Source organism: Pleurodeles waltl, chromosome 1_2, assembly GCF_031143425.1.
Source record: "Pleurodeles waltl isolate 20211129_DDA chromosome 1_2, aPleWal1.hap1.20221129, whole genome shotgun sequence".
Classification (NCBI taxonomy): domain Eukaryota; kingdom Metazoa; phylum Chordata; class Amphibia; order Caudata; family Salamandridae; genus Pleurodeles; species Pleurodeles waltl.
The window spans coordinates 1,301,672,851-1,301,698,547 of NC_090437.1; positions in this window are offsets into that span (position 1 = coordinate 1,301,672,851).

A 25,697-nucleotide genomic window follows, 5' to 3' on the forward strand; every position below is an offset into this window, starting at 1 on the left:
GGTGGCACCACTGGGGATTTAACCCAGATTATAACAACACCTTAACACCCACAGGTTTGCAAACCTTGGACCAGCATTGGCTTCATCTTCACAACCATGTTTGTGAGTTAGATGTGAGTCTGGATAGCAGGGCTGGTGAAGAGATTACCTGCACCACTTCTTCCCTGGTAAAATGGTCACTGAAAAAGAGTTTGTCATCAGCGCTAAAGCCGGTCCTGCTTGTTTGAGCAGAACATATCTTGGCCACAGCACACTTAGGCCCATATTTATACTTTTTTAGCGCCGCATTCGCGTCATTTTTTGACGCAAAAGCGGCGCAAACTTGCAAAATACAATTGTATTTTGTAAGTTTGCGCCGTTTTTGCGTCAAAAAGTGGCGCAAATGCAGTGCTAAAAAAGTATAAATATGGGCCTGTATTTTGTAAGTTTGCACTGATTTTGTGTAAAAAAACGACGCAAATGCGGCGCTAAAAAAGTATAAGTATGGGCCTTAAGTTTTTACAGTTCCACAGACAGTTGATGTTCGTACCAGTCTCCTGCAGCAGAAAAATTATGCAAACAGCTACCCCCAAAAAATACACAAAATATGCAAAACCCAGTATTCAGTAACTATGAGAGATTATGCCCACCCAATACAAATTTCACCCAGGCCTACCCTCTGTCCATCCGGGCAATCCTGTATTGCCCTAAAACTGCCCTTGCTGAGTAGAGGAATGATGTGATGTGCTTTGTAAATTCGTGGAAACATGGAGGAACAAAATAATGTCTTTCTGGAAAATCTTTCCACATAGTGCAAGCTAAATGACCCAAAGCAGCGCTCCGGTGGCAAGCGGGGCGCGTGGTGCCAGCACAGCGTGTTTCTGGATGCGTGCCGCCTGCAGCACACAAAGGCACTTGGATCCCAAATGGCCCCTTAAATCAGGGAAAAAAGTCACAGATCTTTGGCCAGGAGCTGGAAGCCCATTTTCTGCCATGTGTTATTACTCACGTTTTGTTTAGCACTGGGCGAAAATCGCCAGTAAAAGAAGTACATATGAGCAGCCCTGGCATAGCTGAGATGACAGAGCACGTGAGAGCCACAAACACCAGGACTCAAGTTCATGTAGGACTATTTCCTGAGCTCGGGTACCATTTCCCTTTTCCGTCATTAGCTGTGTTCTTCTAATCCTTCTTTCAGTTTCTACAGATGTTCAGTAAAAGTCCACTTTGCAAGGTTGGCAAGATGTGCACTTCGCTGGCGTTGGCAGGTAACCTGGTCAGTAACAGGAACCCACCATGATTAGTCCTCCCTGGATATGTGCTGGGACAGGAATGTCCTCAGGAAAGTATACAGTCATGTTCCCCTTCCCTAAGTGACCAACTGAGGCCCATATTTATACTTTTATAGCGCTGCATTTGCGTAATTTTTTGACGCAAAAGCGGCGCAAACTTGCAAAATACAATTGTATTTTGTAAGTTTACACCATTTTTGCGTCAAAAAGCGGCCTGATTTAGAACTCAGAGTTAATCGGTCACAACGGTGATGGAAATCCCATCCGCCGAAATCTAAATCCTATGGGATATAAAGATATTTCTCATCATTACGCCCCACCTGGAGAGGCGTAGGTTTTTGACGCACACCCAGGTCTACCACTTCTGGGGCAGAGTAACACAACGTGGTGATTTGCGCTGCGTTGCTTTACTCCAGAGTTATGAATCCACTCAGGGCCATACAAGGTGGCCTTGCGTGGCTTCACAAATCTCATTTTGGAACTGCGTCGCTCTTGCATCACGGAGCTCATAAATATGCCCCCAGGTGTGCCCTTATTTTCCGACAGTGGACTACTGTCTATGCCATGGCTTTAGGATACAATAGCAGTGGTGGCAGTGTGCTGTGTTTTGTGAATCCATAGCTGTAGCCAGACTTTTTTATCTGTCAATTGGGATCCACTTGTGTAAAGGTTCTCCTCTATGCACTAACCCAGATCCGAGCGCTAACATCCCAAATGAATGTTGTGCATGTGGCCAGTGTTGTACATGCATTGTGGTTATGAGTGAACCAGAGTAAAGGAGTTAAATCAAATTAAATTATTTATTGTACAATTAATTAAAACCTTTACAACTAATTTATTAAAAAGAAACTTTTAAAAAGTTTACCTTTAAAAATCATTCAATACAGACACAAATTTTTATATCAATTTGTAAAAATTACAAACAAAACAAATTCATATAAAAGGTAGGTGTTTATTCACGCCTCAGTGCTGCATCCCTTTATATAGCCCTATAAGTTAAGGAAAGGAGCATCTAACAAAAGTGCAAAATTAATATTTTCCACATTAGGCATCAGAGGAATATATTGTATGGAAGTGCAAATGCGGACCATTCCCTTAAGATCATATAATACCGATAGAATATCACTTCCATAACTTTTATATACAACTAGAAAGGGAAGCAGATTCATTTTAAGACTGCAAGGCATTGATGGCAATCAGTTTTTTTCCTCTTAAAAATTTTGTGTACCAACATTTCAACATGGAGTCCGTGGATTTTAAACTTGCAAGTACTGCCTGACTGCAGGTCCGAATCCCAAGTTGATTAAAGAGGACTTTCAGCAACAGTCTTCTTTCTTGTCCTAAGGCTGGGCACAAACAAGTAATGTGTATAATGTTTTCTTCCCCAGAGATACTGCAACACTCCTTTGCAATCACCTTTTTCCACTATCTTCTAACAATTTCTCCTGGTTGGAGGCCATAGCGATAATGCACAAAGTAAATTTTTAACTGCCTTGACCACCCGGCCTCTAAGTAGGATTGGCACTTAAGTATCTTTCCTTTGGATATATTTTGGATGCCACAGGTATGGCTTTGTGCAGAAGAGGGAGGTGAGGTTGTTTTCCAGACAGTGGAAGTCTAGTGTTGACATTCCTGATGCTGGAGGGAGGAGACCACGAGTCTGAAGTGGTGAGAAAGGAGACAAAGCTCCTTTGGAAATTCAAGTAGGACTTCTGCAAAGTGGAGCTGCTCATAAGTCTTCCTGTAACACTGCCATTTGGTAGCTGATGGGGGTGTCTGTCCCTTGATCACTCTTAAGCGTGGCAGATGACAACCAGGAGTAGAAAGTTCACACTTCTTTGTGCCTGAATTCTGCATGCTCCAGGTTGGAGAATACCCTGGTGTGGTCAGTTTCACTCTACACAAAGGGCATGATTACAACTTTGGCGGAGGGGATAGTTCGTCCCAGAAATGATGGATATTCCGCCCGCTGTTTTACAAGTTCCATAGAATATAATGGAACTTGTAATATGGCAGGCGGGATATCCGTCACGTTTGGGACTGAGTAATCCCCTCCGCCAAGGTCGTAATCAGGCCCAAAGTCTCTTTCCCAAAAATACCCTGAAGAGGGTACTTGATAGGAGACCCAGCCAAACTGATTCTAAAAGTGCAGACAGTGGCTCCACATCTCCTGTTTGCTTTGGCTGTGCAAGTGGGACACATTAAGAATTAAGAAAAATGCACCCCTTAGCGCCCCCTACCACCACCATGTGTGCGTTCTAAAATATGGTGCTCCATGGCGCAGGGTAGGGTGCAATAGTTTATTTTTTTTTACGGTATTGTTGTACTCTGCAGGATTAGCGCCAAAATGTTGGTGCTACTCCTGCAGAGTACAGAGGGGCCCATTATAAATAACAGAAGCCCCGTTTTAGCGCCTGCTCTGAGCAAACGTTAAAAGTGCTGAAAAAAATGTCGCAAGGAAATCGCTTAGATTTCCTTGAGCCATTTTTTCGGCTCCCCCACCCAACAGGGGAATGCCCCTGTGGCATACATTATGCCTGGTGCAGGCATAATGTGTCGCAAGGGTTTACATAGTGGCGCAACGCATGCATTGCACCACTTTGTAAATATGCCGTAGGGAAAATGCCACTTTAGCCCCGCCTTAGCATTAAAAAAATGACACTATGGCAGCGCTAAGGTGGCGCCAGGGGCTCTTAACTCTGCCCTTTATTGTTCCAGTTCCAAGTTCTTTTTGACCATACAAGAGACTGCTCTGCCGAGTACGTAGAGAACTGCTTTGCAACCAGAGCTAGCGTCTGCCTGACAACCAGATTCCCAGGGGTAAGGGAACATCATTTGAAATTTCCCTCTTGCGCCAACAACCGGTCACCAGTGCTGAGTGCCTAGAAGCCAGCCTATTGAGAGATAGAAGGAGCCTGGCATCTCTGTAAGAGGAGTGACTGTCCGGTGGGAGTGAGGCCAGCTTGACCTCAGTGTGGTGGGTCTGCAGGAGTGGAGGACTATCAAGAGTGATCTGTGGGCCCAAGTGTTAACAGGGTACAAAGTTGCCTGCAATGTCTGGTCAGAAATATGTAGATGTGGTGCGGCCACGCTGCTACACCTGAAGATTTTGGCAGCGGTGTGACCTGATGCGATATGCCAAGAGATCAAGGGGCATATTTACAATAAATTGGCGCATTGGTGCTGATGCACCAGTTTTGTTGCGTCATCCCTGCCCCACCTAACGACACCATGGGTGCACCATATTTACAATACAGTGCACCAGAGCCAATAGTGTCAACATTTCTGACGCATTGTGGCGCTTTACTGCACGTCAAAACAAAGTACAAGGAGGCCCATTGAATATAATGGGTGCGTCACTTTAATGCCTGCTTTTAGCACGTGTTAAAAATGATGCCAAAAGTGGCGCAGTGAAAGCTTGAAGATTTCACTGCACCATTTTTGCGGGCTTCCTAGCGCCTGAACGCCCCCCTTGCATTCATTATGCCTGACACAAGCATAATGTGGCACAAGGGGTTGAAAAGTGGTGCAGTGCATGCATTGCTCTACTTTGTTGACACTGAATCTGCTCTCCTCTAATATCTGATTTTCTAGCAGAGTTATTTAGCAGAGTTTATAAGCACAGGATTAGCATACTGAGGTTTAGGTTGAGTGTTGAGTTGATTTTAATGTTGAGTAGTGTGAAGTGTTGAGTTGAGTGTTGAATCATGAATGATGAGAGTTGGGAATTGAGTTGAGATATAGTTAGCAAGACCATGCCAGTTGATATTGCAGAAAGCAAAGCACATGGACCCATCACTGCACACACACCCTGATGAGAGACTTTATATATGCATGTAAAAGACATCATGAAGGCAAGGATCCCAGTTACCTTGGACTTACATCGGAAAGGAAGGGGTAGAGAGATTAACCACCAAAGGGGTACGAATAAAATTGCCAATTCCCTTACTTTAGGTTATGCTGCTAGTATGGTCAGTCAACACATATCCTGGGTTGCGGGGGCAGAGGTCGCCTTCATAACAAGAGGCGTATTTTATGTGGCCCACCCTCGAAATTAGAAATGTCTTATTAGTTTAAAGTGATAACCTTCTGTGGGTTCACAAGAACATTGAGCTCACTGAGGGCAGGGCAGCACAGAATCACAGGCACGCAATAGGCGTCTGTCCCAACAGTTATAGTGCGATAATAATGAGAAGAAACTGTAGAAGTCCGGGGTCTCCAGTACCAAGCAGTCAAAAGAAACTTCAGAAATCAACTTTGGGAGTGTTTCACAGTTTGAAGACCAGTTAGAATTACTTTTCTGCAGTTTGTTTCAGCAGAACCTTCTCATTGTAAACAGTGTGCTGTGTTATACTATGGTGCGTCAGAAGCAAGGGTACCTCTGGAAGTATCCGAAGTACCGAAAACTGAAGTCCATCAAGAAGGCCTTAGGGTAAAAGGAATGGAACAGGTAGCAAAGTCTAAAGTACCCCAGGAGAACTGACTATTAAGGTTGTCACCTGACTGGTATTTTACAATGTGGGGCAATAACCCAGCTAGTACTTCTTCCCTGTCCTTTTGTACTGACCAGATTATGTTTTTAGTGTGGCTTGGGACTAACCACAGCAGTAAAAACCTTCACCTGAGGCCCATTAATATTCTCTTTAGTTTAATTTCAGTGAGAAAACATAGATCCTACATAACTTGCTAAGTCATCTGTTCACTAGTTCACGCCTCTTACACGGCCCAGTTCAAAAGGGGACTTCTGGGAGCATTGCCCAATAGAGTTGTTGGTAAGTTTGGAGCAAGATCTGACCTTCAAATTTACAAAGTATTTCAAAAGTAGTCCTGAAAAATGTGAGTCTTTATTTTCAGGATTTCTGACTTGCATAAACATTTATGTTTATGGAAATGTATCAAGCCTACATTTCTCTAGCCCTAAATGTAATGCAAGTTGTTTCTTTCTCCACAGTAAAAAGTATATTTTCCATCAGAATCACCTTCTTCTTCGGCAGCAGGTATTTGCTCCATTCCCTTCCCAATGGAGTTACTCAGGTGTAAATCTCCATCCATTTTCAGGGAGAGAAACTCTCTTCAAAATATTTGTGACTAACCACAAAATTGTAAGTTTATGGCTGTTACTTGTGCACATAGCCCAGTCGCAAACGTCCAAAATACAACACCGTGAGCAAAGCATTCAAGTAAAATTGGACTGTTGTAGTGGTGATGCTGTTATCGGTCAGTGGAGTCCCACTCACTGTGGCAGGACACTCGTAAATAAACGAAGAACCGGAGTCTCAAGATGAGTCAGTAAGTTTATTCAGACCAAAAGGGACCCACGCACGTAGCTGCCTCTTCGTCCTCTGTCCTGGAATAACGGCCGACTCAGAACCGAGCCGCCCGCACTCCAGAACCCAGAAGTACAACCAATGAAACAAAGGTTCCATTGGAACCACACGCGTGAGTGAAATACATGCAAAAAACATCATATAAAGTACAAAGGAAAATTACATATTACACTCACCTACATGTAGGTGTTGAAGCAAACGAGTGGGGATGGAGAAGATGGAACTCTGCAGGTGATAGGGGGCTTCTGGTGCCCATGTGAAGAAACCTCCATCATCTGGATAGGTAGGAGGAGAACAAGCCAAGCATGTTGCCAGTGAATCCCATTCAAGACTTCAGGATGCGGATGGGGAGGCAGAGGTCCCCTTCACCTCTGTTCAGGAGTGCATCATCGACAACTTGTAACACAGGCGTGGCCCCCTTCAGGGTGACTTGAGGCCAGACTGGAAGTCATGTAGGAGATATTTGGCACTAATGTCCAGTTCCTTTCTTACAACTATTTATTCACTATTAATGCTAGCTCTTCCACCTTGTGCTTTTCTTCATTGCACTTGAAGCTGTTGATCACTTGAAAGCACTATGTAATGCTGGTTGTGCAATTCATCCTTCCGAGGTCCAAAAAGGAGCACCTCTTTTTTTGGCGAACACCTAATACTACAGGACGGTTATAGCAAGCGCTATAGTACCATAAAAAGAATGTATTTCTTGCAGTAATGTTCCTGACACATGATTTTCTCTGTCTTGGGGGAATCTGTGGTGGGCCTGTGCACATGAATGACTTTAAATGATCCATTTTCGGTCATATGAGGTATGGCATTTCAATGTGCCGCACTAGAAGCAGATTAGAGGTGAAATGCTGATGGGTGGAGTCGAGGGTGTAGTTTCAAGGGGTGTTTGTGGTGTTACACCCACCCCTAATAAATGTATTTTCTGGAAAATAGTTGGTTACAGGTGCTTTCAGTCGTGTATGGGGAGGTGTCTGTGGGATTTCACAAGGAATTTTTACATACGCAGAGACAAAACGCACACACACTCTCTCCCTCTCTTCTTTAAAAGTATTACATTTTTTTGGTTATTTTACAAAATAGTGTGCTTTCTCTCTTAGGGCCTTATTTATACTTTTTAGCGCCGCATTTGCGTAATTTTTTGACACAAAAGCAGCACAAACTTAAAAAATTCAATTATATTTTGTACGTCAAAAAATGACGCAAATTTGGCGCTAATTTTTTTTAACTCAGGCCCTTAGTACTCCTACCAACCCACATTTGTCTTCCTTTCCACTGACCCTTTAGCCCCTCTCATGTGCCTCGTATAATGGGCCATATTTACGAGAGAGTGGCGCATCGGTCCCGATGTGCCACTTTTCTTGCATCGCCCTTACCCCACCTAACAATACCATGGTTGCGCGTATTTACAATGCGGCGCACCATGGCGGTCGTTACCACAACAGCATCAGAATTTTTTATGCTATTGTGGCGCTTTCTTGCAATAGCGTAAAAAATGTTGACGCTAGTACAGCCAAGAACAGAGAGGCCCACTGATTTTAATGGGTGCGTCACTTTAATGCCTGCCTTGAGCATGTGTTAAAAATGACGGAAAAAATGGCGCTGTGAAATCCAGTAAATTTCACTGAGCCATTTTTTCCAGCCTCCCTGCGTCGGAACGCCCCCCCATTGCAAACATTATGCCTGACGCAGGCGTAATGTGGAGCAAGGGGTTGTAAAGTGGCACAATGTAAGTATTGCGCCACTCTGTAAATCTGGCACAGGGAAGGGCCACCTTAACGCCTCCTTAGCGTCATAAAATTGACGCTAAGGCGGCTTTAATGCAGCACAAGGGGCTTGTAAATATGCCACTATGTATTTTGACATTAAGGCCCATATTTATACTTTTTTAGTGCCGCATTTGCGTCATTTTTTGACGCAAAAGAGGCGCAAACTTGCAAAACACAATTGTGGCCCATATTTATACTTTTTTTGCGCCGCATTTGCGCCGCTTTTTTATGCAAAAGTGACGCAAACGTACAAAATACAATTGTATTTTGTAAGTTTGCGCAGTTTTTGAGTCATAAAGCGGCACAAACGCAGCGCTAAAAAAGTATAAAGATGGGCCTAAATGCCAGCATGATCAAGGTAGTGCCCGGTTAAAGGTGTATCTTGTGGGGGTCCCCCAGGAGTGAGAGAGGAGAGCAGGAGGTGGTGGAGGGAAGCACTGAAGCAGATCTAGGGACAGATGGGAGGGTGCCAGAGGGACCCTCGTCTGCCCTGCTTCCTCCACCCCCCCAAGCCCTGGGTGGCCCGAGCAGTATCCGGTTCTCTCTTGGAATTTCATTGCATCCTAAGGGGGTTTTCGATAAAGGAGCACTTGCCCTTTCAGCAAACTCTGAAAACTGCCCAATCGTGTGCATCAGTCAGAAATAAAACACCGTCCTCACCCTTCCGTGCAGGCTGACATCAGAAAAGAGTCCCAGGACTCCTCGTTCAGCGCGAGGCTGCATAAGTTTATCAAGGCACCAGATCTTTTCACTTATTTTTCAAATACAGTTTTCGTGCACTTCTGTGTCACACTCGTGTCATTTTTGTTTAAACCTTCGCTGAACATCTTTCACTTTTAGCACCAGAGGCGTTTTAAGGCTCAGGCAAATTGGGCCCAGGGCCCCATCATTTCAGGGGCCCCCTGTTGGAGCCAGCTCTGTTCTACAGGAGCCTGAGGGGCATATTTATGCTTTTTGGTGCAAAACTGCACTAACGCATGTTTTGCACCAAAAAGTTTAGTAACGCCTTGCACCATTTCTGAGCACCAGCCGGGCACCATATTTATAGAATAGTGCAAGCCGGTGCAAAGGGTGGGTTAGCGTAAACAAAAATGACGTTAGCTGGGTGGGGGTGGCGGTATGGGAGAAGGGAGTTTTGCACCAAAAAATGACGTTAAACAGGTTAGAGTAAAAAAAAAATGACTCTAACCTACCTAGCGTCATTTTCTGACACAAAACCATCCATACCACATGACTCCTGTCTTAGAAAAGTCCAGAGTCATGCCCACCACTCCAATGGCCAGCACAGAGGAAAAGGGTCCCCTGTGCATTGCCAGTGCACCCTGTGCCATGTAGGGAGGGCCCATTTCAGGGCCCCAATGGGACTTAAAAAGTAAATACTTACCTGTACCTACCTATACTTACCTGAGATGGGGGTCCCCCATCCTCCGCTGTCCCTCTGGTGTGGGTGTCCCTGGTGCCTGAGGAGGTCACCTGTGGGCTTATTCCATGGTGTTCCACTATGGAAATAGGCCCACAGGTCCCCTAATGCCTTCCCTGACCCAGGCGTTAAATAATGGTGCAAAGCAAGCTTTGCACCATTATTTGACCCCTCCTCCCCCAGTGCATGATTTTTGCACAGGGGGATAAATATGGCGCTAAAGCCATAGAGTCATTTTTTGCACGGGAACGCCTACCTTGCATCTCATTAACACAAGGTAGGTTTCCACGTCCACAAACTGAATTTAACTCCATAAATTTGGCGCTAGCGCCAAAGTATATATATGGAGTTAGTTTTGCACCGAATTTGCGTAAAAACATTGATGCAAATTTGGCGCAAAACAAATAGAAATACGCCCCTTAGTCTGATGACCTTGAATAATTCTTGAACAGATTGTTTTAAATAACACTTTCCTTTAATTTGGGTGATGTGTGGGAGTCTATAAGAGACATAGGAGAAATGGTTATTGTTTTTCAGCACCATGCAACATCCATAAAAAAAGTTTACTGCAGATCAAACCAGGACCTCATATGAAAAATAGGCAGAGTCACAAAGATTATTTGCAATATCTGCAATAATATTAGTGAGCTGCTGCTGTATTAATATATTGAAAACACACCTCACTATTCCTGAATATTAGCTGTAACCACATTTAGAATCTGGACCAGTGTGCCTGTGCCCTTTCAGCTTATGGTGGCATGAAAGAGCTGAAATTGGATCATGAATTCAAAGCTGTTCCAAACTGGGTTCCCTAAATTACATTTGGCCCAGGGCCCCTGAAATACTTAAGATGTCCCTGTTTGGCACATAGTCCACCTGAACAGTAAAAAATGCAAACTTTAGATGCTACCTGGTTTGGATGTTTGGCAAGCCAAAGGAGAACATTCTATGACCTCCCAGACTAGCTTTTTATGAAAAGTATAGTGGTTTCAAAGGAACGGCGACAAGGAAGCAGGCAGAGAAGCCAAGATGCATATCAGACAGCTGGCCACACGGCTAGCCTGGAGACTGGAGCAGAGAAGTCCGATTCAATCTTTGGATCCTGGCTCTAACACTGGCACCCCAGTGACCTTGGTCAAAGCACTTAGGCCCAGATTTATACTTGCTTTGCACTGAATTAGCATCATTTTCGTTACGCTAATTCAACGCAAACTTAACTTCATATCTATATTTTGTCGCTAGACAAGTCTAGCGCCCAAATAATCGAATTAAAGTCATTTTTTGGAATGCGTGAACCTACCTTGCGTCAATGAGATGCAAGGTAGGTGTTCCCGTCCAAAAAATGACTATAGGGCCCTAGCGCCTTATTTATCCTCCCGTGCAAAAATGGTGCACGGGAAGGAGGCGGGCCTAAATAATGGCTGTAAGCCTGCTTAGCGCCATTATTTAACGCCTGGGTCTGGGCAGGCGTTAGGGGACCTGTGGACCCATTTCCATGATCAAACACCATGGAAGGAGCCCACAGATGCCCTTCCCAAGCCCCCGGATCACCCCCACCCACACCAGAGGGACACCACTGGATGGGGGACCCCATCCCCGGTAAATATAGGTAAGTAGAGGTAAGTATTTTATTTGTATTTTTAATGCCATTGGGGGCCCTGAAATGGGCCCCCCATAGATGGCACTGGGTGCAATGGCCATGCACAGGGGACCCTTGTCCCTTGTGCTGGCCATTGGGGTGGTGGGCATGACTTTTGTCTTATGGCATGACTCCTGTCTTTTATAAGACAAAAGTCATGTAGTATGGATGGTTTTGCATCAAGAAATGACGCTAGGCTGGTTAGAGTCATCTTTTTTTTTACTCTAACCAGCCTAACATAATTTTTGGGTGCAAAACACCCCTTTCCCATACCGCCACCGCTTGTTTTCAATGGAGCTCCCAACATTCCAAAGTTCTAATAGTGCATAGGTTCCATTGCAAGATGAAAGAGTGGTCGCTAAAAGTTGGCGCACTGTTTGTGACCACTTTGTGTGACCATCCTTTGCTCCGTCTGGCCAACTTCTCCTTTAAGGAGCCCAGAGTAAGGACCATTCACGGCCTTCCAAGAAAGAGAAAGAAAAAAACAGATCTCTTCGGTCACACCACAACTCCCCTTGCCGTTTATCATTGATGCTGTGCTCGTGTTCTCTTGATAACACCCTCTCATCCTGGCATCCATTTGCAACCACTCAGGCAAGCAAAATACAACAAAACCTATTCGTAGGCAACAGCTTTGCGACTATACACCTTCTCCCCCTCAACCCACCTTCAGCTTAACACCTCATCAAGGAAATGCCTGTCTCCTAAGCTGACAAATGTATGGCAATAAGACCCTCTGGTGTTTGGAGATGCCACAATAACTGGACTAACTCATTCTCAGGTCCCTAAATGGGCACCTTTTATCCACGAAAACCCAAGCGGTCCTTCCAACATGGGTTCTGGACGAGTAACCATTCTAGTCTAAGAACTAGGAAGTCAGACTCTCTCCCTATCTGTGTGGTGGTGTAATGTGCTGTGCATATGTTACATGATGCGTGTGCATGTATGAAAATATGAAGGGCACACCTGATTGATTTGTGTCATTACAGATTTCTAAAAACAGGAGGTTATCAACATAGTTATTAGGGTATACTCATTACTTCCAGGGATTACCTGTGTTTGTGTTTTCAGGCCACAGGCATTTTATTCAAAAAGGACCCTAAAATGTGACATTGTGATTCCAAGTAAGTACCAATATTGTTTTCCTAAATAGAACAAACATTCCTAAAAAGGACACTAAGGTGGGTGACCGTTAACGAGGTTGATGAATCTCACAACAGTGATTAGGAACAATATTTGTTTTCAGTCCTGATGAATTGCCATTGATCCCAGGAAGGGGCACCTAGGCAAGAATCATGTTAACCTCCCTTGAACTCAGGGTACACTATATCCTGGTTAGGCCCAACCCTGCTTAGCGTTTCCAAGATCAGGCGCATTCAGGACAGGGCCAAAGGCAGCAAAAGGGGAAAAGGAATCTTAATTGATTTGTGTACAACAATCTTTAAACAGTTTATTGTTGTATTTGTTATGTTAAATCGCTTTGGATTATGACAAATAGTGCTTTTGTAAGGTGATTATTGATTTACGACTAATTGGAACAATAGAGTTTGTAACTTGGGGTGGGCAGAACCCATGGAATTTGACCCCACCGAATTTCACAGTTACATAAAAACTCTGCGAGATTCTGCAGACTTCTGTCAATGGGCGGAAATAGGCACTTTGTGCTGCTTGCGCTGTGATTCTGTGCCGGGAATGCGTTCCATGCTGAAAAATCTGCGAGAACAGCACCAAGAGGTGCACCAGAGGGCGCAGCTACTCGAGTTGATTTTCCTGCCACTCGACTAGATTTTCTACTCGAGCGGCAACCTTTCTGACCGCAGTGTCACAAAAGTTTGTGAGCTGTCCTCCTAGCAACTGATAATTGCTCTCTGGGACGCCAAATCTCATTCGCAAATTTACAGTTTTGGACCTGCATGTGAGAAAAGAATTCGCCACACAGCGATTGGTGGAATTTTGCCGGAACTCTGCATTACAAGCATAACACGGAGTCAGCAAAATTACACCAATTCCGCCAACACAATAGAATATTTCGCCCGCCCCTATTTGTAACTTTGCTAATCTACTAATAAGACTTCATGGTTTGCAAATATACTATGCTCTATCATCCTGGTGGGGCAAAATGGGCTTCACTGTTAATGTTAAATTGCTGATGTTAAGCCTCAATTCGAGACAAAGGGCCATCCACTCGGGTGCAGCTTCTACTTGAGTTTTCAAGAGGGATTTGCATGGTGCAAACCCCATCCCGCACTGCTTCAGTGCCATCTTAACATAGCAAATCTAAAATGGATTCCACAGTGGGTATGGGTACCTGTATCACGGATGCTCCATGGATGCATGTACACTTGCAATAGTGTACACACGTGCAACATTCAAGCTCCGCAGGGATGGGTGAAGGACCTGGTTGTAAGACCAATTTAAAAACTGACAAATCAATTTACAAATATGAGTCGCTGGTAGGCCACTCTCCCTAACAGAAGATAGGTGAAAAGCTACTACAATCATAATGCTGTCATCAATGTTAGGCCCAGAATTAAGAGGGCCTAGCACCATTCTAACGACACATTAGTGTCATTGTTTTTACACTAATGTGGAGTTAGATGGCCAAAAACTCTGGGCCATATTTACAAAGTGGTGCAATGCATGCATTGACCACTTTGTAACCCTTTGCACTACATAATGCCTGCATATAATGTATGCAAAGGGGGCAGTCCACCGTTAGGGAGGCCGGAAAAATGGCGCAAAGAAATCTAAGAGATTTCTTCGCGTCATTTTTTTCATCACTTTTAACGCCTGCTCAGAACAGGCGTTAAAAGGAGGCTCCCATTGGTTACAATGGGCCTCTGGGTGCTTTGCAGGATTAGCGTAAAAAAAATGTATGCTAGTCCTGCAAAGCGCCGAACTAGCGTAAATACCCTAACTACCGCCATAGTGCGCCATATATTATATTCAGTGTACACATGGTGGCGGTAGGGGGGCGCTAAGGGGTGCAAGAAAAGTGGCGCTGCACTAGTTGCAGTGCCACTTTTCATAAATCTGCCCCTTAGTACTCTACAACCTGTTGAGCGGACAGTGTTCCAAATGATTCCAACTCCACAAATAATCCCACTCAATCAATTCTGCCCTTCACAGCAAATGCTCAGCTGTGGTATTCCTCATTTTTCCACTTTATCCGATGACTCAGCTTCTTCACTAGCCTGATTCAAACATGTGGACACACCTGCTATATTTAGGCAAATGGCAGGAAAATAATCAAAAAAACATTGATGGGAACTACTCTCCTATGACACCAGCAACTACCTAAGAGAAACAGATCACTGAAGCATCTCAAGTTGAATCTAGATATGATTGAAATTGTGTGGGTAGGAAATCTGTCCCTCACTCCCACCTCCCTTCTATTGCCACTCTCTTTTAGGAGCAGTTTATGACCATAATATCATACCAAGGATCTACGAACCTTTGTAGATTTACGGCCCAGATTTATGAAAAAGTGGCAAATCCGCTCCGATGCGCCACCTTTTCTGAGCTCCCCTACCAGTACCAAACGACACCATGGTTGCACTGTATTTAACATGCGGCCCACCATGGCGGTAGTTAGAACTATAGTGTCACCATTATTGTGGCACTTTGCTACACTAGTGTCAAAAATGTTGACGCTAGTGCAGCAAAGTGCAAGGAGGCCCATTGATTTAAATGGGTGCGTCATTTTAACGAGCAGGAGTTAAAAATGACAGAAAAAATGGCGCAGTGAAATCTATTAAATTTCACTGTGCCATTTTTTCGGGCCCCCTAGTGCCGGAACGGTCCCCCTGCATACATGCAGCACAAGGGGTTACAAAGTGGTGCAATGCATGCATTGTGAATGGCATGAAAAACATTTTTTCAGAGCAAGCAGTGGTCCTATTTAGTTTTGTGATGCATCTCGTTTTCCTTTAAGGAAAACAGGCTGCATTACAAAAAAAAAAACTGCTTTATTTAAAAGCAGTCACAGACATGGTGGTCTGCTGTCTCCAGCAGGCCACCATCCCTGTGAGTGCCACCACTTGCAAGGGGGTGGCAAATTGCGACCCACCTCATTAATATTAAGGAGGTGGGCCTTTGCGACCCCCTTGCGAGTCGCAGATGGTGTCAGGGACACCATCCTACATTCTGGATCGCGACTCGCAAATTGCGAGTCGCAATCCAGATTTTTCCTACATCTGGCCCTATGACTCTAGAGTAACAGAATATATTGAAACGACATTGATTTTGTAATGATTAATGAATTAAAAATCAGTGCAAATATGAAAGAAATGTATCTCTGTTGTACTCAATGAAGTGCATTGACAACGTTCTTCTAATTTAAAATTAGGGTAACATGTATATATTTGAAGCATTATTACCATTGAATGTATACGTTTGCGTATTAAAGTGTGCATATTAAAATGTATTAATTGAATGTATTGCTTTAATTCACTTGTGTTAGCTTAAGTGAGGCCTGTAGTTTGTAATTTGACTGCGCAGGAAATGTTGATTTATTTTTCCATAAAGTGAACTTCCTTTCAGGCTTTGTTCTCATGAGAAGACTGGATTTTGGTAATAAGCCCTAATGTTTAGACATAGAGAAAATGTATCATATTGGCCTTGGGAGCAGAACATTGTGGAACATGGACTACTACTGAATATAATTGTTTCAAACTTACGTGGAGTCACACAGATGGAAGAGGTTCCCATGAAAAGACCTGGGAATGACATTTGATGTTTTAACCTGGAGTTGTGTGATCAATTTCTATTGGATGATTCCCCTTCAACATAATGTGGACTGCTTTTTGGAGTGGATCAATTGTTTAAAGAACTTTCATTTATTCTTGGTTAGTTGGAATTTGAGCAGTTCTTCAGATTCGTGGGATGCTAGCAGATCTCTTGCGTTCCCGAACCTTGACTGATGCAGAATCCTGTTCCTAGCCCCTTGGAGAGGTATCTTCCTCTCTGCTTGTCCCTTTGAGATGTCCCTTTGAGGCTTAGAGATTTCTACCCTAACTCCTTTCAGAAGACTCTTGATCAAGCTTCTGATATGGTGACGCTTTCCCTTATTACCTATCTTTTCCCCACCTTAGTTGGTTTCCTTTTGCCCAAGATTCCTTTTTCCAAATTATTTTTACCTTTTTTATTTTTTATGTCTTTTGCCCTCATGTTTCAACCCACATATGTATTCCCCTGATTTGACCAACAGTAGGGTTTTTCCCGTGTCCAGCTAAATTCATGACTCTGCTGAATTGATTTGACTGATGATTGCTAATCCTGAGTAACACTTAATTTCTATATCAGAGATATCTTTATTGATGAATGCTTAGTCCTTTTGATGTTAATTTGCTTGAATTTCTTTCGCCTTCTTGGGCAAACCTTAGTGATTGTGTATCTTTATAACATGGGTTTGCGAATTGTCTACATGACTTTGAGATTGAGTTTGGAATCAACCTCTTAACTGTATTTCTGACTGGAGTTTTCCTTCGATGGCCACATTGGTCATGGTGTGTAATTGGGTTTGTACTGAAATTGTGTTAATGGCTATACCACACCCTGTCGTAGGGTCCAAAGATCCATCCGCCTCAATGAGCATTGATTCCTGTGAAAGATGAAAATACTACAGCATAAACGCATATTTTGTGCAGGAAAGGCTGCTTGTGTTGAGAATTCTTTTTACAAAAAGATTGTATTGGTAACTATGATTGGTGGTTGTTTGCCAGTACAGAGTTATGGTGACTTCTGAGATTATGCAACAAATATCTAGGCTATTGGTGTGTTAAAAGCATCATACTTCTCACACCATGGCATAGCGGCCAAGGGACCCCATGTCACCCGTGAGATCCTGCTTAGGCTTGGCTTTCTAGCCTACATTGTCCTCTAGGCCTGTACTTATCCCTGTGAACTATGACCCAAGCTAGGGTTACCAGATGACTGGAACAGAGACACAACTGTTCTAGTCCTGGAATTTCCTTTTAGAAATCATTGTTCTCAAGTGTGCTAACTGAATGCACTCACATCAACTTATTGGCTGGTAAAAGCCCAATGATAGTTAAAGGCTGGTTGCAGAGGGGTAGTCTGGTCATCCAGCCCTTCACCTGTGTGACAGATTAATTACCATCAAGGGGCCACGAGGGGACTACCTCTGTCACAGTATTACTACCTCCCCTTGGGTGACTTTGCAGAACTGCTGCTTCGAACAGCTGGAGCGAATGCAGCACCAAAGAGTGGGACATTACAAATGTCCTTGAAGGACTGGGTTTTTTCTCCTAGTATGTCAGAGACATTTGCTCCCTCTCTATGCAGGGTTTATGCCTCTGTGGCTCATATTGAATCCATCATGGAAATGAAGCCGCCAAAAATGGTGGCGGACCAGTGGTGTGGCTAAAAGGGGTGGCTGGTCTGGAGATTTTTCTGCTGCCATCACCACCATCCTATGACAGAGTCTGTGCTGGGGCCACAGCACTGTAAGGTCACTTTACCCAATCTTCATAAAAGGTGAACAGGGTAGCAGACAGGACTTCTCTTGCTTTTGACATAAGCCCTTGGTAAAGACCACACCACACTGCATCAGGCAGTACAAATGCAGCAAATAGGACATTTTCCGTGTGATCATCAGGTTTATTTTGTGGCACTACTGCCACCTGTGCTGCTCTGCAAGTTTTGTTTTTGTTTCTCTGTGCAAAGCATGCTGGGACTTGCAGTTCCAATCTTCCTACTAGGGCAAGCGCCCCCCTGCTTGGGCGTGCTGTATGCATTACCAGAACTGTGTGAAAGGTACTCTCATGACATGGGGGCAGTTGACAGATATACAGTTGCAAAGTCTTGGCTTAAAGGTAAGTTAGTGAAAGTGTTTTTGTTGCAGTAAGTAGGGGCACGACAAGTTGTCCAGCTATTTTCTGGCATGGTTTTCTCAAAAACGAATAGAAATGTCTTCAGAATAAAAGCTTCTAAGCGAATGGGCTTTCACTCAATATCAGGGCTTTAGCTCAGTTAGAACACTGCATACTCAGCATTTTGTCCACATATAACTTTCCATCCCTTTAACTTGCGAGAAAATGGCACATCCTGGTTGAATCTCAGCTAACAGCCACAAGGAGATATTAAGCAAATGCAACTCAGTGGTAGCCCAGAGTCAGGGTAGCCACTGAAAATGGTTGCACATCTGGTGTCCATGAGAAGCAGTTTCAGCTTCACTGTGTGCAGAATATTCACAAACGTTTATGGTTTGGTGCATGGGAGTTGCCCTTGTGCGGAGACAAAACGAAAGGTTTCGACTCTACGAACTTCATACTAAATACTGGTGGCCATAATCAGGAACTTGGCAGCACTACAGTATATCCCTGTATTAAAAACGTTGTACACTTCTGGAAAACCCCAGCATCTACATTCAATCTGGCCAGTGTCAGACTGGCCTAAAGGCAGGACCAGTGGAATTATTCGTCAGGAGCAAAATTAATGCGGTAGGAAAAGGCAAATTATGCAGCATAATGTGGCACATTTTGTAACAGTATAAATTCATTATTTCATAATTTTTTAGAGTTCAGCCTGCAAGTGCATGCGCTAGGGTATGCGTCTACGCTTGCGAGACTGTTCCGTACAGTAAAATGCTTGGAGCCTGCCTGTTGCTTACCATTTGCTGGCTTGCCTGTGCTCTTCTTTACAGCCTCGTAATTCATCACTGCAGGCCAAGAATCATTTCCTTTCCTCTGTGTGGAGCAGGGACCAGGCACTGATTGATTCAAATTAACTAGTCCCTTGTCTGCTGCCCCTGACATGACTGAGGTACTATTTTGTGTTTTTTTCACTTCTAGTGCCCTGCAAATAGAAGGCTTGTGACTGGCAAAAACGTGCCAAGCAGGACAAACAAAATTGCAAAGTTTTATTTTATATAGCTGACTTTCTTTTTATTTTGCCAAGTAGTCTTTTTCTCACTTTGCACTTTTGTTTTATTTTGTTTCTGCTCCTGGGTGCTGTTCTCAAAAGATGACGATTATCTTGTATTAAGTATTGCAAAGCGACACTGTTTCTTTATTATGTGTAATTTCTGAAATTATGCTTTAATGCATAATTTTACACGGTACCCCAACCCACTCCACACCAAACCCCACTTCAATCCAAACCACTCACCCCAAGACAATCCACTCCAACCCATCCCACTCCAATCCTCCTAACCCACCCCAGTCTAATCCGCCCCAATCTAATTCGCCCCACACTAATCCAAAAAAATCTGCACCACTCCAATCTGCTCCACTCCAGTACAAAACAATCTGTCCCACTCCAGTTCAAAACAATCTTCCCCACTACAATCTGCCCCAATGCAAAACAATCTGCCCCACTACAATCTGGTGCACAAAGCCCCACTGCAATCCAAACCAATCTGCCCACTCCACTCCAATCCAAACCAATCTGCCCCACTCCAAACCACCTCATTCCAATTTGCCCCACTTTACTACAAAATAGTCTGCCCCACCCCAATCCGCCCCACTCCAATCTGCCCACTCAAATCCAAAACAATCTGTCCACTTGAATCCGCCCCACTCCAATCTTCCCCAGTCCAGTCCAAAACAATCTGCCCCACTCCGATTCTAAACAATCCACCCCACTCCAATCCACCTCACCCCAATCCACCCCACTCCACCCTAATTCACTCAATTCCAATCTACTGTATTCCCATCCAATCCACCCTACACCAAACCAATCCACCCCACTCCAATCCAATCCTCACTCCAATCCCATTCACCCCACTCCAATCCACCTTAATACAATCTGCCCCACTCCAGTCCAAAACATCTGTCCCACTCCAATCTAACCCACTCCAATGCAAAACAATCTGCCCCACGCAAATCTGCCCACTCCAATCCAATACAATCTGTCCCACTCCAATCTAAACCAATCTGCCCCACTCCAATCTGCCCCACTTCAATCTAAAACAACCTGCCCACTCCAATCCATTTAAATCTGCCTCACTCCAATCTGCCCCACTCCAATATGCCCCACTTTAATCCTAAACAATCTGTCATACTCAAACCTGCCCCACTCCAACCTTCCAACTCCAAACTGCCTCACTCCAATCTCAAACAACCCACTCCAATCAAAACAATCTGCCCCACTCCAATTCGCCCCACTCCAATCAAAACCACCTCACCTCATCTCAATCCAATCCACTCCATCCCAATTCACCTCACTCCAATCCACCACAATCCACCCCACGACAATCCAGTCCACCCCACACCAATCCAATCCACCCCAATCCAGCCTTGTACAATCTACCCCTCTTCAATCCAATACACCTCACCCAATCCAATTCAACCCACCCCAATCCACTCGAGTCCTACCCACCTCACTCCAGTCTGATCCACCCCACTCCAGTCTGATCCACCCCATTCCAATCCAACCCACTCCAATCCAACCTAACACAATCCACCCACTCCTATCCACCCCACTCCAATCAAGTCCACTGCTACCCAATCCACCTCACTCCAATCCATTCCACCCATACCACCCCAATCTATCCCACTAAAATACAATCCACTTCAATTCACCCTTTTCCAGATGAGCCACCCCATTCCAAAACACTGTAATCTACCCCACTCAAATCCAGTCCACCTCCTACAATCAACCCACCCCACACCAATCCAATCTACCCCCAGAACAATCAATCCACCCCACACATTCCAATCCACCCCACTTCAAACACATCCAACCCACTGCAGTCCAATCCACCACAATCCACTCCAATCCATTCCATCCCACCCTAGTCAAATCCAACCCCAATCTAATCCTCCCACCCCACCCAAATCCAATCCACCCCACTTCTATCCAATCCACCTCAATCCACCACACTCAATCCAATCTGTCCTACCCTAATCCACCCCACTCAATCCAATTCCCCCACTCAATTCAATCCATTTCACTCAATCCCCACTCCACTCCACCCCAATCTGACCCAACCCACTCCAGTTCACCCCATTCACCCCACTCCAGTCCAACCCACTCCAATCCACCTAACTCCAATACACCTCACCTCAATGCAATCCATCCTACTCCGATCCACCCCGCAACAACCCACCCACCCCAATCCAATCCACCACATCCCACTCCAATCCTTCCCACCTCCTTCAGCCCATCCCACCCAATCTACCTCACCCCATTTCTCCCACTCCACCCCACTCCTATCCACCCCACTCTACTCCAATCCACCCACTCTACCCCAATCCAATCCACCCCACCCATCCCGGTTTAATCCACCGCACTCCAATCCAAGCCATCCAGCCTACCCCACTCCAATCCACCCCTTCCAATCCAATCCATCCCAGGTCAATCAAATCCCCTCCACTTCAATCCACCCCCAATCCAATCCAACCCCCAATCTAATCCACCCCACCTCAATCCGATCCACCCATCTCTATCCAATCCATCCCAATCCCATCCACCAGACTCAATCTGATCCACCCTACCCTATCCCAGTTCAGCCCACCCCACCCCCATTCTAATCCAATCCATCTATCTACCCACCCCAATCCACCCCACCTCAATGCAATCCACTCCAATCCAATCCATCCTAAACCAATCCAACCCACCCCAAGCCAATCCACCCCTCCCCAATCTGATCCACCCCACTGCAGCCCACTTTATCCCAATCCAATCCACCACACCCATTTCAATCCACTCCACTCCACCCTACTCAAATCCACCGCACTCACTCATCACACCACACTCTACTTTAATCTACTCCACTGTATCCCAATCCAATCCAACCCACCCCATTCTAGTTCAGTCCACCCTACTCCAATCCAGTCCATACAGCCCATCCCACTAAAATCCACCACACCCCAATCCAATCCATCCCACTCCAATCCAGTCCAACCCACCCCACTCCAGTCCAATCTACCCCACTCCAGTCCAGTAAATCCAATCAACCCTGCTGCAGTCCAATCTAATCCACCCCACTCAATCCAATTCACTCCATCCCAATCCAATCTACCCCACACCAGTCCTATCACTCAAATCCAGCAGACCACCCCAATTCAATCTAATCCACCCCACTTGAATCCACCCAATCCAATCCACCCTACCCCATTTCAATCCACCCCACTCCAATCCAATCCACCCCACACCAATCCACTCCACTCAATTCACCCCACTCTACCCCAATCCAACCCACCCCACTTTACTCCAATCCACTTTACTACCTTAATCCACTGAAACCCACTCCATCCTATTCCATCCCACTCCACTCTAAGATACTCTTTGCTGCTGAATAACTGAAATTTACTCCCCTCTACTCAACTCTATGACACTTTACTCCCTCTACTCCACTCTACAACACTCCAACAAATCCACTCTACGACAACACGTGCCAATGTATATTTAGTAAGTTTCAAGCTGGTTGAGTTAGAAACTATTTTTTAAATAAATTCTGCAGATTATGTGGCGGATGATGGATTATGCATCAAATCTATAATTATAATTTGCCGCAGCTGCACAATCACATGATTCCAGTGGCCCTTCCTATAGGGCAATCAGGCAGTGGCTCATGGGCTGATATTACAGTTCAGTGTGTGGGACTTTTTGGGATGTTTGTGGGCCTGTTTTATGGTCTGATGGGCCAGCGTTTACTGCTGAGTTCTCTGATATTGTGACAAACATTGCCTGCAGCATGCACAAATTAATGCAGTCTCCTCTTGTGCTCAAATGTGCACACATTTGTAAATGTGAGGCACTTTTTAGCTATTTGATTCACTAATGGGTGCCACTTTTATTCTGGGGTCAAGAGCTATTTCCTATCCCAGTCTGACCCTGAATCTGGCACTACACAAAATTAATTAAATGTGTGTGTGACGCTTATGACACATTTAGCCACTACTAGCTTTGTAGCGTATAGAACTGCATGTGCTGTAATTTCGCAATCCATTCCTATATAGTTAAGAGGACAATTTACAATAAAATGACATGGCCACTAAACACCTAGGGACAAAGAAATGACGCAGCAAGGCACTGCAAGCCAGCTTGCTGTGCTGTGCTGAGTCATTTTGAAAGTGCAGGGTTTTGTCGTATTTACAGAAATATGACACATCCTGGTACTTTCTTCTGCACTGGTGCAAAAACTGCTGCCTACCGCCAACGCAGGCCCCCTTGCCCATGGTGCAAAGGTGTCTGCGTTACAGGGATGATTGTTTATGTGCAGGAAGTGGCACCTTCCTGCACATAAACAATCATTAATGGTGTTTTCCTCTTTCTATGTGTTCTCCATAATGCAGCACACATAGAGGAAAAACAGGGAGAAATAATGTTATTTCTCCCTTTTGCGCCACTTTAATGCCACCTCCGAGGTGGCAAAGGAATCTGACACATTCCCAGCCTTGTAAATCTGGGAATGCATCAGGGGCCAGATGTAGCAAATAAAATATTTGCGAGTTGCAAAGTGCGAGTCCATGCGACTCGCAATTTGCAACTCGCAAATTGGTATGCAGTACGGTGTCTCAGACACCGACTGCGACTCGCTATGGGGTCGCAATGACCCACCTCATGAATATTCATGAGGTGGATCGCAAATTGCGGCCCAATAGCGAGTCAAGGCACTCGCAAACATGGAGGCCTGCTGTAGTCAGCAGACCTCCGTGTTCGTGACTGCTTTAAATAAAGCAGTTTTTTTTTTTTTTTAAGTGTAGCCCGTTTTCCTTAAAGGAAAACGAGCTGCACTTAAAAAAAAACCCGAAACCTTTAGTTTCGGTATTTTTTCAGGGCAGGGAGTGGTCCCTTGGACCACAACCTGCCCTGAAAAAATAATATGGGGTCCAGTCACAAAGGGGAAGGGGTCCCATGGGGACCCCTTCCCGTTTGCGAGTGGGTTACCATCCACTTCAAGTGGATGGTAACTGCGACTCCATTTGCGACCGCGTACGCGGTCGCAAATGGAATTGCATCCCACTGCGAGTCGCAAATAGGAAGGGAACACCCCTTCCTATTTGCGAGTCGGAAATGCATTTTGCGAGTCGGTCCCGACTCGCAAAATGCATTTCTGCATAGGAAACTCACATTTGCGACTCGCAAACGGCCATTTTTGCCGTTTGCGAGTCGCAAATCATTTCCTACATCTGGCCCCAGTTCCTTGGGTGTTGCTTGGGTACACCCACAGCAACACCCATGGAACACCCATTCCAATCAGAGTTATGCATGAAAGGGGACCATATTTACAAGGCCATGAAAAGCTACGCAAGGTGACTTTGCCTGGCCATGTAAAATATAGGCCGGCACACTGCGCCACCTGAGTGTAAAAATAAATAATGCTCTGGTGTCACAGTGTGTGGCTAGGGCCTTGTAAATGAGGCACCTAGTACCATGTACTAACAAAAACATTATGCCAACACCATTTCAGACTGCACTAAAATGCTAACATTTTCACTGTAGTTCAGGTTACATTAACCAATGTACATCTGAAACCATTCCATTTATACATCCGGCTATACATAAACGAGGAAGTAATTTCAGACATACGTGCAGCTTATACAGACGTTATCAAGCAGCCACCTTGATAATTTCGAACAGCTCTGTTGTGTTAAAATAAACAATTTGGTCCACAGGTAGTGACGTCACATTTGAAAATGTACTTAGATCAATGGGTTAGGTGGTTTAGGTCTTGCTTGACAGGATAGCAGCCTGGATGACCTATTGTTACAAATAGTTTTTTAATATCCGTAGAGTGGGCTTTGGCTCCTCCCAGGTGAGTAGGTCTCTCTCACCTCATGCTATTGGCTGTTTTGTGCATTCTCCCGTTACCCATGGAGGACTTGTACTGCAATGCACAAGGGACTATTTTACCTTAAGAGCAGTTTGAATCATCCCAAATGAAATTCTCTATCTCGCGAACGCAATGTATACAGAAGACAATCATTTATATTTGTTTTTTCACTGCAGGACATTGTTAAATGCTTTAGTCAGGACTTAAATTCCAAGTTACACCTAGTAGCTTTGCCAAATATTGTTTTAATGCATGAAATGAGTGATGTGACAGGTTTGCTGGTGGAATGGCGTTCCATATTTTAGGTGCATTTTCTGAGAATGACGGAACCAGGGCTTGTTGATTCTCAAAGGCAAGAATTTCTAGGAGAAGAGAGCCAGGGCTCATCAGTGGGTATCTTCCTATGAAGATGTTTATATTGAGTTTTTGCACCACCTAATTCATTCAAATAAATGCAAAAAAAATAACCAGATCTTTTGCAAGAGACCTTGTACCTTCTTTTAATGTAAACAGCAGCCACACAT